Source organism: Notolepis coatsorum (assembly GCF_963971535.1).
Source record: "Notolepis coatsorum genome assembly, chromosome: 12".
Taxonomy (NCBI): domain Eukaryota; kingdom Metazoa; phylum Chordata; class Actinopteri; order Aulopiformes; family Paralepididae; genus Notolepis; species Notolepis coatsorum.
In genome coordinates this window covers 25,143,270-25,155,610 of record NC_140176.1, presented here as the reverse complement: position 1 = coordinate 25,155,610, position 12,341 = coordinate 25,143,270, and positions in this window count along the sequence as shown.

Sequence of the window (12,341 nt, the reverse complement as noted above, 5' to 3'; positions counted from 1 at the left end):
CCAGAGAGGGTCACCACCATCATGTGACGAGTCTCGTCCTCAGACTGTTTCTCCAGAGAGGGTCTCACCATCATGTGACGAGTCTCGTCCTCAGACTGTTTCTCCAGAGAGGGTCACCATCATGTGACGAGTCTCGTCCTCAGACTGTTTCTCCAGAGAGGGTCACCATCATGTGACGAGTCTCGTCCTCAGACTGTTTCTCCAGAGAGGGTCACCATCATGTGACGAGTCTCGTCCTCAGACTGCTTCTCCAGAGAGGGTCACCATCATGTGACGAGTCTCGTCCTCAGACTGTTTCTCCAGAGAGGGTCACCATCATGTGACGAGTCTCGTCCTCAGACTGTTGTGTATCAACATCAAGGGTCTGACGGCAGTGTGGAGGAGGTGTCGCTGCTGGGACATTTCAGGAAAACGGAGGGAGATTAGTAGCTTGAGCTTCCCCTGTGTCTTCCACTTCCTGCACACAGAGTCAATATGCTGCGCCCAGAAGCTCTCTCGCGATACATAATCTACCATCAGAGTTTATGGGTTTTTCAGATGGATCATGTGCAAAGTTATCGGTGAAAAACGTCTTATCCTTCTTTGTTTTGTTTTGTTTTGTTTACTAATTCATATTTGGCCTTTTGTATGCCAATGGAATCCACAGCATATCGTTTTTTTTTGTTAATGACAATGTTGTGAACATTACACTTCCCTTTGCACATGCTTGTGTCCTTATTAGCTGCTGCCTTTATTCACTGACTTTTGGACTAACTTTTAAAGTTAGATTGAACTGATTTGATGATGACCATTATTCTTTTTTTTTAATGGTTGTGTTGCTAGAATTATGCATTAATATTTTTTTTTTTTTTAAATAGTGTTTTGGTTAATTTATGGATTAACTACACTTAATTAAGTCCTAATCAATTATTTAATTAAGTTATTAACACAATCAGGTGATACAAATAACTAACTAAGGTTTTGATTTCATATATTAAATTATTGCTGAGTGCATGTATACAGTATGAGACTTCAGAGAAACAAAGCCCTAAAGATTAGGCTCAAATTTAATTGGAGTCATTATCTACCCCTTTACATTATTGCTGCAGTTGTACAGTGAGTTGTACACCTCCCTTTCTCTACAACAAAGAACCCTGAAACTGGACAATGTGAATGAGAAGAACTCTTATCAGATCGGATTATATTTGATGAATGACTATTTATTAAATACTATAGAAACTGTGAATCTTGCAGGACTTGACACAGGCAGGAAATGTGCATTTAGGTACTTGAGGATTCTGCACAATGTGGCAATATGTTCTTGTTTGTTTTTATGTCCGTTTTACCTGCTGTTGTATTGTAAAATATTGTGTCCACCCTTCGTGGTCTAATACATGTGAGACCCGGTAGCTGTGATCAAGAATTTAACTTGGGCTGTATTGTTTGCTCTTCCTCGTGTACAGGCTAGGAGTTCCAACGGTTTAGAATGCATAAAGATGTCTGCCACCTGATTTGATGACCTATAGGCTCTTACCAAAGTGCATTGTGGGATGACATGAAAGAAAAGCAGGTAGTGAGCAAGCTAGCCTAGCTAGGTTTCATAATTCTGAGGCTGCTTGTATACTGGGTGGGAAATTAACACTGGCCACCAGGTAAACATGTCACTTTGGCAGGTAACCAACTATTATTTTTAGGTTGCTTTCTCTGTATAAAAAATAGAATTTGGCTTATGAATTAGTGAAAGTCAGAGGTGAATGATTAAGTAGCATTGATGTCTTGATTGCGAAGTTGGCCAGGAACGTCTGGTAATTCAGTTGCAATCTCGGTTTAACGTCTAATCCGAAGGACGGCACTCATAGCTGTTCAGTGTTCTTGTCACCGTAACGGGCATTGTTACTGCCAGGTCCAGAGGACAGAGTCCTGTTGGACAACAACACCGCTTTCCGACAACAAGGCAGACTGGCACTCGGGAACCGATCAACTAGCTTGTGCGGCCAGCCTCTCTTTGTCCCCTCAAACTCCAGACCTTGGAACTGTCTATCTTGTAGGCATATTAAATCATGTAATAGCTGAAATCTCTTGCAGCCAGCAGGGAGGAAATATTATATAATATAGCAGGGCAATGAGAACATGTGTCCTTCATATAGATGATTGTCAGGGAGAACCAGAAGGTCTTTTCAGTCTCTTAAAAACTAAAAAGGCCCTCTTACTGTCAACTACTGTAAAAGTTAGGTCCACTTGATCTCTTCTAGTAATGATGATGTTATTTGCCAAAGAGTTGATATGTCAAATAGCCAACGCGTTCTATGTTTCTATCTCTTACTTAGATTGAGCATAAGTAGTTCAGGAAAGCCCGTTGTTTTTTGTTGTTGTCTTGAGCAGGTAAATGCTGCATACGTTTCCATGGCGATTCATCCCAGTTAGAAGCGAACACCGCCAAGAAGTCTGACGTTAGCCTACCAACCCCAGCTACGTAGCATAACACAGATGTCAATGATTTACGTCAAATCATGTTGCAGAAATCTTCATACACATTATCCATTTCGGTGTTAAGTAGTTATGTGTACCTTTTGCAGTATGTACATCACCATTTTCTGGGTGTTGGGGTTTTATTGTTTATATAGTGTTCATAGTGTTGTTGCAGCGACCAATGCCATGTCACCACTGTGCTTCAAATCATCTTGGAATTATGCCTAACCTAAGCATACTGAACTGAGTCAACTCAATGTATTCGTAATACTGTGTGTATCCAAAAAAAAGAAAAAGAAAAAAATAGCATATTCCATATGAGTTATGTAAAATGTAAAGAGATGAAAACAAACTTGATATTCTGACTTTTGATGAATACATCAAAAATATTGATGGCTTACACAGACTTATGACTGCAGAGAGAGAACACATCGAAGACCCTAACCAACATGTGACTTTCCTGTGATATCTTTGTCACTCTTACATCTCTATGGGAACCTTTTGTTGTGTTTATTTTCTGAATTCTAAGCTAAAATTATGTACCAAAACAACAGAATCCAGCAAAACTGTTTGTGTGTATTAAGACTTAAGACTTTAAATGTGTGCCAAAATATATATATGTGACTTTGCTGCGTTGCTCTGCATCTGTCACTCAAAACCATGTGATGTCCAATGAAATGATGTCGTTGTTCTGGAAAATCTCCTGAATATATTGAATTTATTTTTGTGTTATGGCCATACACTGAGATTAACACAATACCTGCAGTTGTTTGGTCTTGCTTTCTTTGTATGCCTCAAATGGTAGTGATCTATGTTGTTATGTTTTAAAAGAACACACCAACATTTTGGGAAATTAGCTTACCGTCTTCTCCAGACAGAGACAAGAAGATAGATACCAGTTTCCTTTCTGTGTGTTCAGTAGAAAGCTATCTGGCTGCATGTTAGCCTAGCTTAGCACAATGAATGGAAGCAGACATGACCGGTTAGCCTTCGGGAGAGGTGTTAGTTGGACAATGCCTGATTGGATTGATTGATTGAATCTTTTATTAACAGATTGCAGAATGGGTACAATACAGTACAGCTCAATACACACAATTGTTAAGGGGATGCAGACCAGAGAAAGACTTTCGTCTTGTTTACATCAGGGTCCCCCATTTTCAATTCATCATAACATATATGACATACATGGCATTCAGATAGACAGTACTGCTACATCTATACATTTATGACATACCAGATTTACAAATACAGTACTGTTTGTGATACAAAAAGAGTCTAAAAAAGAGAGTATATACATTTGATGAAGAAACTGTACATTGGAGGAGGTTGGGTAGGTGGGGTGGAGGGGGGCCTTGGGTAGGTGGGGTGGGGGGGGAAACTGTACATTGGAGGTGGTTGGGTGGGGGTGGGTAGGCGGGGTGTGGTGGGGTAACTGTACATTGGATTATCCACAAAACCTTACTTGGTCCCAAGAAGAGGGTCTCGTGTTTTATTGGGTTAGGAGTCGGACATTTACTGTACATTGGAGGGGGTTGTGTTAGGACATTTACAGGGGCCAGTTTCGAATTGCAGTCTCCCGTAGGTGCTCTTTGAGAGTGGTTTTGAAAATGGGTAGTGATTCACATTCCTTTACAGCTGTGGGTAGGGCATTCCACATTGATGTGGCATAATTGCTAAACGTGTTTTGTCCATTGTTTGAGCCGAATCTGGGTTTCACATGATTTGTGGAGCTCCCTCTGGTGTTGTGGTCGTGGTATTCACTGACCTTTGGGAAGTAATTTGACATGTACATGGGTACCTTAGTCGTGTAATGTATCTTGTAGACCAGGCCCATTGCAAGTTGCTGTACTCTGTCATCTACTCTAAGCCATCCTAGGTTGTCAAAGTGGGCAGGGGTGAGGTGGGTTCTAGGAGTAAGGTCAAGCAGTAGTCTGACCAGTTTGTTTTGTGATGTTTGTAATTTAGTTTTTAGTGCCTTTGAGCCGAGGTGCTTTGGTACCATGAGGTGCAAGCATAGTCGTAGTACCCTTGAATGAGTGCTCCTGCCAGAGTCTTCAGGGTATTCTTGTTTACCAGAGAGGAGATCCGGTACAAGAATCTAGTTCGTTGGTTGACTTTTTTTTATTACATTGGATGCCATTTTGTCACAGGAAAGATTTGCCTCTAGGTTGGAACCTAGGTATGTAATTTCATCTTTCCTTGTGGCAATATTGTCACCCACTGTAACTGAGAAGCCGTCGGTCTTGCTGAGTTTGTTATTTGAACCGAAGAGCCTAGGCTAACCGATCAAGTCCACTTCCATTCATTGTGCTAAGCTAGGCTAACATGCAGCCAGATAGCTTTCCACTGAACGCACAGAGAGGAAACTGGTATCTATATTCTTGTCTCTCTCTGGAGAAGACGGTAAGCTAATTTCCCAGAATGTTGGCATGTTCCTTTAACATTACTTTTGTTTAGTTATTTCGAGGCTGTACCTGTTTAGTGCAGTTTTACTAAGATTAGACTCTTATTAGAACAGCAATGTAAAATCTGTCCTGATGTAAGGCTAAAAGGAGACATGGACAAGATTAATGCTTTTCCACAACGAGTGCCCAAACAAGGACTGAGAAAAGGCAGCTTCTCCTTTATGACCCTCCCGGAGCTCGGATAGGAGTGGGTCTGAGATGGCTGGAAGATGCAGAGCGTAAGTAGGGGTCTTGAGGGTGTGTAGTTAGAGACCATTGACCGGAGGTAGGCGGAAGCCGTTCCCTTCGCCGCACGATATGCCAGTCGAGGGCCTTGAAGCGGATTCGTGCAGCAATGGGGAGCCAGTGCAGGTCCCTAAGAAGTGGGGTGACATGGGCCGACTTCGGTAGGTTTGAGATCAGGCGGGCCGCTGCATTCTGAATGAGTTGAAGAGGCTTGGTGGCAGTGGTTGGGAGGCCAGCAAGCAGTGCGTTGCAGTAGTCGAGGCGGGAGATGACTGTTGATTGGACGAGGAGTTGGGTGGCTTCTTTTGTCAGGAAGGGGCGGATCCTTCTTGCTCAGGAGGAATCTGCAGGTTCTGGTTGTCGCTGCGATGTGAGCGGAGAAGTTAAACTGGTCGTCGAGGACAACACCAAGGTTCTTGGCGGTCACAGCTGTGATGGAAAGATCAGTCAGGGGGGAGGATTTGGCCGGCAGGAGGAGCAATTCTGTTTTGCTTAGGTTCAGTTTGAGGTGGTTGGTCGTCATCCAGGCGGAGATGTCGGACAGACAGGCCGAGATCTGTTCAGAGACGTGGATATCTGAGGGAGGGAAGGAGAGGAAAAGTTGAGTATCATCGGCATAACAATGATACGAGAAGGCATGAGACGTGATAATGTTACCCAGAGATTTAGTGTAGAGGGAGAAGAGAAGGGGTCCTAGGACCGAGCCCTGGGGGACACCCGTCCACAGGGGGCGGGTGGCCGACAGGGTCCCTCTCCATGACACTTGGTAGGAGTGGTCATTGAGGTATGATGTCAGCCATGTCAGCTCAAAGTCGGACGGTTCGACGTTACCTCTGACAAACAGAGTTATGTGATTGGAGGATTAAGAAAACAGGGCAGGGCTTGAGATAGGTAGTGCACATACATTGTTATCGGTTGGTTACTCAACCTGCAGTGTTCTACTATTCTATTGAATATAGGTCACAGCAGGCTGACTCTGTTGTCGCTGATCATCCATTCCTCCACTAGATGGCATTATTTCCCTGCATTAGCCTAACAAAGCCTGGTTTGCTCTGCCGCAGATGGTAGGGGCACAAACAACTGAGGTGTCCAATATGCCACAGCTACTATTGACATTTTCAATTACGTTTTGCATAAAATCTATGCGAAACCCCTATGCGAGACTTATTTCTGGTAAATGTGTTTCTTTATCGAGTTTGAAAACGTGTTATAGTGCATTAATTGCTTATGGCAACATAAGAAAACAAAAGTCCATGTTTAGGCAAAGGCTGAGCCCATGCATAATTATATTAAATATGTGGCTTAAAAAATAAGAATGAGGATGAATTAATGAAATAAAGGATATTTTATTTTGGTGTCATACCATACTTGATCCTATCCATATGGCATTTTATAGGCCTACACCTACTGAAACTAATAACATTTAATTTAATCATCAATTTACTAACACTGCATGTTGACAGAATTGGCTATGGGACACTGCCCAGTATATTGCTAGCCAATGTACAATCAATTGACAATAAACTGGATGACATCCGAGCAAGGATTCAATATCAAAGAGACGTTAGGGACTGCAACGTCCTCTGCTTCACCGAGACGTGGTTGACGCCGGACGTCCCAGACCACGCAATTCAACCGGCTGATCACTTCTTTATCCATCGCAAGGATCGGACATCAGCAGAGTCCGGCAAACAACGTGGAGGAGGTATTGCCTTCATGTTTAACAAAAATTGGAGCGATCCAACTAACGTGAAGGAATTATCCAACCACTGCTCCCCAGAACTGGAATATATAACCATCAAGTGTCGTCCTTTCTTCCTCCCGAGGGAGTTAACGGCGATCGTCCTGGTCGGAGTGTATATTCCACCGCAAGCCAGCAACAAGGTTGCGCTCTCCAGACTACACGACGAGGTAAATAGAATCCAAGTGGCGAATGTTAACGCCGCCATTTTAGTTCTGGGAGATTTCAATAGCGCCAATCTGAGAAAGGTATTGCCTGACTTCTATCAGCATGTGACTTGCAACACCAGAGGCGGTAACATCCTAGATCACTGTTACACGCAATTTAAAGGTGGCTACAAGGCTCATTCTGATAGTGGCTTTGGTAAGTCAGATCACGCGTCCATCTTTCTTTCACCAAAGTACAGACAGAGAATTAAAAGTACTCCCGTAGTCTCGCGAGAGGTGCAGAAATGGGATGTGACGTCAGAGGAGACGATCCGGTCAGTGTTTCACCACACAGACTGGAATGTGTTCCGCGACACAGATAACATTAATGTCTACACGGAGACAGTGCTGGACTATGTTTGTACTAGGGTGAAAGAAACAATCCCCACTACCAAAATGAAAGTTTACCCAAATCAAAAACCCTGGGTAGACAAATCCGTCCGTGAAGCTCTGAGAGAGCGCACCAAAGCATACAACGACGGCCTAGAGGCAGGCAACATGAATGACCACAAGGTGGCGCGATACAACGTAAGGAGGACAGTGTCAGAGGCCAAACGACGCTACAGGGATAAAATTGAACTCCAGTTTGAACAAGCTGACTCTAGAGCTATGTGGCAGGGGCTCAAAACGATGACAGACTACAAAGGCGCCTCCCTCAAACTGAACAGTGACATCTCCTTAGCAAATGACCTCAATACCTTCTATGCGAGGTTTGATGCTGGTAATAACAACACCAGCTCACAAGCCTCGGCAATGGGGGGGGGGGGGGTCGGCTGCTGATGGAGGCGCAGTGTTCAGGGTAACAGAGCATGAGGTGAGGCGGACCTTTAAAAAAGTGAATATCAGGAAGGCAGCAGGTCCAGACGGCATCCCCGGCCGCGTCCTAAAAGTCTGTGCCGACCAACTGGCCCCAGTATTCACTGACATATTTAACCTGTCCTTAGAACAGGCTGTCATCCCCACCTGCCTGAAGAAGTCCACTATTATCCCTGTACCCAAAAAATCCAAGCCTGCTTGCCTCAACGACTACCGCCCTGTAGCTCTCACCTCCATAGCCATGAAGTGCTTTGAGAAGCTAGTAAAGGGCTACATCTGCTCCTCCCTCCCCATCAACATGGACCCCCTGCAATTTGCATACCGCCCCAACAGGTCCACGGAGGACGCCATATCCCATGTGCTGCACACAGCAGCATCACACCTGGACAAGAGGCAGGGGAACTATGTGAGAATGCTATTCATCGACTACAGCTCGGCATTCAATACCATAGTCCCCTCCATACTCATAGCCAAGCTCAGGGACCTGGGCTTGGGCTATGACCTCTGCCAGTGGGTCTTGGACTTCCTGACTGGCAGACCCCAGGTGGTGAGAGCAGGCAACTGCACCTCCTCATCCATCACCCTCAACATAGGGGCCCCCCAGGGCTGTGTTCTGAGTCCCCTCCTCTACTCCCTGTACACACACGACTGTGTGGCTCAGCGGAGTAGCAATACAATCGTCAAATTTGCTGACGACACAGTGGTGGTGGGCCTGATCTCTGCCAACGACGAGAGGGCCTACCTGGAAGAGGTCAAGGTCCTGGCGGGATGGTGCCAGGAAAACAGCCTCTCCCTGAACGTCAGCAAAACAAAGGAGATGATTGTGGACTTCAGGAGGTCGGGGGTCAAGGACTACAGCCCCCTCAGCATCGACGGGGCACCGGTTGAGAGAGTCAACAGCTTTAAGTACCTCGGAGCCTACATATCCGAGGACTTGACATGGACCACACACATTAACAGTGTTGTGAAGAAGGCACGACAACGCCTCTACTTCCTCAGGCGCCTAAGGAAGTTCCAAGTCAGCCAGAAGATCCTTAAGAACTTCTACTCATGTACAATAGAGAGCATCTTGACCGGCAACATCACCTCCTGGTTTGGGAATAGCACTGCACAAGACCAAAGCAGACTACAAAGAGTGACACGTTCAGCCGAACGCACAATTGGAGGGGGGCTCCCCACCCTCCAGAACATTTACTACAAGCGTTGCAAGGGCAAGGCTAAGAGAATCATTAAAGACTCCAGTCACCCGAACAACTGCCTCTTTGAACTGCTGCGGTCAGGCAAGCGATACAGGAGTCTCAAGGCGAGCACAGAAAGACTCAGAAGAAGCTTCTATCCCCAGGCCATCAGGCTGCTAAACGAACAATGAATGAACACTACACAACAACAACCACCAAACGCACATAGCACACACATCCACACGCACACACTCACTTTAAACAAACACACTGTAGCACCCACTCCACACACTTATAGCACACACCCACTTTAAACAAACACACTGTAGCACCCACTCCCCACACTTTATATTTATGGATGAAGGATTGCACTACAACTCGTACACCTTACTGTAAATTGTACCTAAAATTGTACCTCATCCCATTTCTGCTTTGCACTAGATAGTACTGTACATTAGTACACTGCATAGTATTGTGTATTGTATATTATATGGTAACTCAGAACATTGTACATATGTCTATACCGAACACTGTGACCTCATTTTCTTCTTCTAAATTCATGCTATATTATGTTATTATGTTATTTGATACTATCTTGCCTAGCACAGTCTCTGGAGCGTAACAGTAAGAAGCATTTTGTATGAAAGTATTCTGTACTTCTGTATGACAACTATTAAAGAACTTGAACTTGAACTTGAACTTGATGGGGCGACAATAATATACTCATGAGGCATGGTTTCTACCTTGAGCCCTTAACTCTTTCAGTGCCACGCCTGGTTTTCCATTTTACCGCTTGAATGCCACCATCCGCGCCAATGTTAACGTTAATATCGCCTAATCTATGTTTTAAATTATGGCTATGTGTCTAATCTGCCCATCGCATTATCAAAGACTATTTTCCAGACAGTGCTGTGAAGGCAGATTGTTTTTTTATCGCGTCGTTGCCGTTTCAGAGCAGTTAGAAAAGCCCCCGTTTTGATATAAAAAACAGCTCATTCTGGAGCATTCTATGAAAATCGTCTTTTAGTGGAATATTCCACAACGTTGATATTCGTCTGCCTTTTTATGAATCGTTTTCAAATAAACGCTAGATGATCAATATTATACGTGCACGCACGCACATTACGGCCGCGCGCGGATAATCGCCTCGTTGATTTCCTCTCGGAGTTTTACATTGAAACCGAAAGAAGACATTTCACAAAACAGCTTATAACTTCATCAAACTTACTCTGATTATCCTAACACTGATAACATAGAGTCCTTACCTGACATCAGATGGTATCCAACTGGTATATTCCAATTCCTGATCACCATTCGAAAAAATCGATACGTGTATGGATCCAACGCGACACAGTGGATCTCCATGATCCGCGGGGATCTGAGGCTCCAGAATGAACTCTAGTAACCCCGGCTGGATCAGTGAACTGGAAAATGTGGAGTACCGGATTTTTTTCCCCATTCATTTTCATTGAGTCCATTCCAAAATCACTTATGTCATCTGGGAGACGACAGGGGGCGCTTTTTTCCACAGTGATCACCGGCGCAGCTCGGCAATACTCGGGTAGGCTCGGGTGATGCAATAATTTTTCAGATCGCAAAAAAATATATATATATATATAATTCCGAGAAATCTCGTGAGTGGCTAGCAACCACCTATAAAAAAACACGAGAAATCTCGTGAGTGGCACTGAAAGAGTTAATCGGCGTGGTTTATTATTTGCATTGGTTCATAGTACAGCAGCACATGAGGTCTCCTCTCCGTGAGAGGTAGATGGGGAAGAGACAGAAGGGGGAGTCGGCATCAGCTTTTATACTCTACCTGGCGGTAACATTAAAAGCTCTGCCTATAGCGCCCTCCAGTGGAAACAGTTATGTACAGTCAGTGGAAACAGTTATGTACAGTTAGACATTTACTTGCAATCCTACATATAACCTCTAACTTTAACACTCCCACTTAGGGTTGTCTAGCACACTGTATAACTTCTTCAAAAACAATTTACAAAGAAAATAATACAGTTCAGAATCATCAAAAAGAATATGGCAGTCAATATTTACACACCAAACATGACCTCTGCAAATCTTTTCAATTTCAGTTTGGAAGCAGGTTTCGTCATAGCGTCTGCTACCATGTCGTCTGTTGGACAATAAATCAGTGTCATTCTTTCTTCTCTGATGACAGATCTGATGAAATTATATTTTATATCGACATGTTTACATCTCTGTCGGCACACAGGGTTTCTAGCAATCGCAATGGTTCCCTGCTTGTCTTCATAAACAACAGTCTTCTTATATACATAGGTATCCATTCCTTCGAGCAGTTGTTCTAGATAAATACATTCCTGTATTGTCATAGCTAGAGCCATATATTCGGCTTCACAAGTTGATAGTGCCACTGTGGGCTGCTTCTTTGTTTTCCATGAAACCAGTGAGCTGTTTGAGTTCAAACTCACACAATATCCTGTGGTACTTCTTCTATCTGTGGTGTCAGCTGCCCAGTCTGCATCACTGTAGGCTTTAAGCCCTAAGCCCTCGCTGCTCTTTCTGAAACACAGCTGTTTATCTGCTGTACCTTTGAGATAACGAAAAACATGTTTTACCGTAATCCAGTGCTCCTCTGTGGGATCAGCAAAATGCTGTGACAATTTACTCACTACAAAACATAGGTCAGGGCGAGTACATGTTGTCAAATAAATGAGGCTACCCACAGCTTCTCTGTACATTTTTACATCTGTCAGTTTCTGAGCATCCTCCTGGTAGTCTAGTTTTTGATCACATGGTGTTTCCCTTGATCTACATTCTTGCATGTCAAAACGTTTCAGGATCTTTTCCACATATTGCAGTGAGTGACATTGTTTGATTAAGGCGCTTCTTTGTCAAAATGTGTCCTTTTGGTTTTGAGGAACAGTTTTGTTTAATGGTGTTTTTATTTCTTTAATAAAAAGATATTTTGATTGGCGGCTCATGGGGACATTGAATAGAAACCGAAGCTGCTGAGTTTGAATCTGTCTACAGGTATCTGGGATAACGTCATCATCCACAACATCATATTTTGTCTCTTTGTCAATTGTCATTGTCTAAAGAAAAAAAGAGCACAATACATACATACAGTACATTTTGTTTATGTGATTGAATGTGCAGACAACACAGCCAGCGATAACTCCACCAGACATTAGACACATTACTCCTTGTATCTACAGATTTATAGTTGGGCCTCTAATACGGAACTGTCAGAACTGAGCAGCTCCATATTTAGGTAGAGCAG